The following is a 3,309-nucleotide window of genomic DNA, read 5'->3' on the forward strand; positions in this document are numbered from 1 at the left end:
TGGCCAAAATGCTATTTAAGCATCAAACCACATGGACCCAAATGAGGTGGCAGGTTTCGGTTCAACTTGAAAACAATTAGTTAAAAATCAAAGAAGCAAACACATTGTTTGTTACTGGTTTGTGCTTTTTTTTTCTTTTTTCTTTTTTCTTTTTTCTTTTTTCTTTTTTCTTTTTTTTTTTTTTTTCCAGGGGAAATTGGGATTCTTTAATTGGCTCAGCTGGAGCAAAAACCCCAGATCAAACAGCGAGTGAGCTGGAACAACAAAGGAATGTCCTGGTATTTCTTTTTCCAAGTTTAGAAATGGAAGTCAGGGCAGCCTTGGGATTTGTGGAAATTCCTCTGTGCATTGTTGGGAGGTAGAGGAAGTGGTTTCAAGTTGAGCTCCTGGATTGTGCCTCGCGGAGCGGGGCCAGTTTCCACTCGCCCGACTCCCGTTGTCCCAGCCCGGCCGGCGGCTGCCCCTCGGAGCAAGATGATCCTTAAACATTCACCCCTGGCCACTGCAGGCACCTGGGGGGGCTCCCTGTGCCCCCGCCCCGGGCTCTGCCAGGGCAGCCAGCCCAGGAAAATACATGGAAACATTTTTCCGTTCCTGCTGGTATTTCTTTCTTGCAGCTGCTTGGCACAATTAGAGTCGGAAAAGATTGTTTTCAGTCCACTATCAGCTTCTGGGAGAGCTGTTCCCGTTTCTGTACAAAGCTGTTCATGTATAAATCATGATTCTAAGTTTTGATGGCTGTTTCCCGCAGCCACTGGGGTCATTTGATGACAAAAAGGCTTTCAAGACCCACAGGCAGATCATCAATGTACTGAGAGGAGAGAGGAACACTCCAGGTTTAAAGCGGGTGCTGCTCGTGTTCCGGTTGCAGTAGAGAGGTTTTGTTGGTGGTTTTTGGTAGTTTTTGGGTTTTCCTTGTTTGTTTGGCCGGCACAGCCGTGCAGCTGGAGGGGAGAGCCTGCTGTCCAGCCGGGAGCAGGACACGAACGGGCTGTGCCGTCCCTGGGGGGGATGTCCCCCCGTCGGGCAGGAAGCGAGAGACCACTCGGCGCCTCGGCAAAAAAACAAAAAAAAGCGCCCCCCCGGCGCTGCTGAGCCCGGATGGTTTTCCCTCCGCTCTCCCTCACGGCACTGGGGTTATTTTTCAGCGAGGGCTGGCCCCAGGCTGAGCACGGGGCCGGCTCCTGCCCCAGGACCAGGCTGCTGCTCGGTGCTGTGGCAGCTCCCTGGTGCCTCTTGCTGCTGCCAACTGCTCCCAAAAAGTGACCTCTGTGGGGCAGGAGGGGGGTGACGGACCCGGCCACGGGGTGCAGTGGGATGTGCGGGGCTGTGGTGCCAGGGCCCATCTCACCATGCTGCCCTCACTGCCCAGCGCCTTGTGGGCACCTCGGGATGGGGAGGGATGTCCCGAGCCCCATGGTGGGGACCCAGTGGCTTTCCAGGGTCCTGCTGTGGTGGTTTCAAAGGCAGGGATAGATTCTGGATGTGCTGAGGTAGCTGGGGCTGAAGCTGCAGCATCTGGCAGCTGCCCATGGGGATGCCCACATGGAGCAGCCCTGGGCAGTGCCCCACTATCTTCCCCGTGTACATGCATATGTTCTGCTTCTACATATATATTTTTTCCATATGTGGGTGATTTTTCTTTTTTTTTTTTTCCCCCTGATGTTTTAATGCAGTTTCTCTCTCTACAGTCACTGAAGTGCTTTGGATGTTAATAGGAAACAGTATCACATTTTTGCGTGTTTTGGGTTATTTGTCTCGGCTTTTATTAGGCTTGTCATGCACGTCATCAGGCAAAAATGTAAAAGAAGAAATTGTGTGTGTGTGTTTGTACTGGGGACCAAACCCAAGACCCATCACACATGATGCAGGGAATTGTTCTTTGTTTTCCAGGGAAGCCGGGTCCCGGTATGAGGAAGCCCTCGGGGCGATGAGTGGTACCTATTGTTTTATTCATGGTCTCTGTCAGCGCTGCCTTCCCGGCCCTGCCACATGGGCTGGAGGTTCTGCCGTGGGGATGAGCAGATGCTGTGTGTGACAGGGGCTTTGGGACACCAGCACATCCCACACCAGTGTTTTTCCACTGGATTTTATATAAATCTGAGGCTCAGGGGCCGGTGGCTCCTGGCTGGATGAGTGTCCGTGGCTGCAGCGCTGCCCAGTCTGGGTGCTGGGGCTGCCTCTGCAGTCACAGGTATCCCCTGAGGAGCTTGGCAGTGCAGATAGGAGTGAAAGAGACTTTCAGAAAGTTGTTCCCTTTATGTCAGTAATGACTGATTAAATCTGAACAGAAAATCTGACTCCAGGCCCCCATCTCACAGAGGCACCGTCCTCTCTTTGGGTGCATCTTGGTGCCCACGAGATGCTCTGCTCCTTCTGCAGCCACTTGCAGTGCTACAAAAAAGCTGTAAACCCCTGTTTTGGTTCCACTCTCCCTCTTTTGTAGTTCGGAATCCTTTCTTTTTGGTGTTTGTAGCCCTGTGGGCAGGAGGGTCCCTGCCTGTCCCCTGGCCTGGGGCTGCCCTGGCAGGGATATGTTATTAGTGCTGAAAGGGGCTGCTGAGACGTGTCCTTTAGTTGGTGCAAACATCAAATTATAACACTCACAGCTGGCATTTCAGGGTTTTTAACTCCCTTGTTCCTTCCAAAGGATGTAATTTTGGGGGTAGCCTTTTTGTTGTAGCATTATCATTACTATAATAATTTCATTTCCAGTGCTTGTGGTGCAGAAACCAAGGAATCCAGAGGGAGCAGGAGCAGCGTTTTCTGAGCTGACAGATGGGATCATGTGCTCTGAGCAGAAATGGCAGCGGAGGTGTTGCTGAGCACTTCCAACTCATGGAATTGCTCCAGGCTGAGGAAGCTCCTGCTCCACTCTGTCCTTCCATTAATGCTTGAGAAACCACACAACCCATCAGTGGCTGGTGGTGTTCCCTCAGGAAAAGGGCAAGGAAGGAGCTTTGACAGTAAAGGACAAGATTTTGTCTCCCCTGAGCTTTGGGCAGTGTTTGTCATGCCGAGGTGCCGGGTAGGGTTCTGAGCTGCCCTCCCAAGGGTGGGTGTTGGGATTTAGTATCAAGCACCATTTTAGAGCACAGATTCCCAGACTGGTTTGTGTTGAACAGACCTTAAGGATCATCCCATTCCACCCCCTGCCATGGGCAGGGACAACTTCCACTATCACACGCTGCTCCAAGCCCCGTCCAGCCTGGCCTTGGGCACTGCCAGGGATCCAGGGGCAGCCCCAGCTGCTCTGGGCACCCTGTGCCAGGGCCTGCCCACTCTCACAGGGAAGGATTTTTATTTATT

The sequence above is a fragment of the Corvus brachyrhynchos genome, unplaced genomic scaffold, assembly GCF_000691975.1.
Source record: "Corvus brachyrhynchos isolate BGI_N302 unplaced genomic scaffold, ASM69197v1 scaffold21, whole genome shotgun sequence".
NCBI classification, from domain to species: domain Eukaryota; kingdom Metazoa; phylum Chordata; class Aves; order Passeriformes; family Corvidae; genus Corvus; species Corvus brachyrhynchos.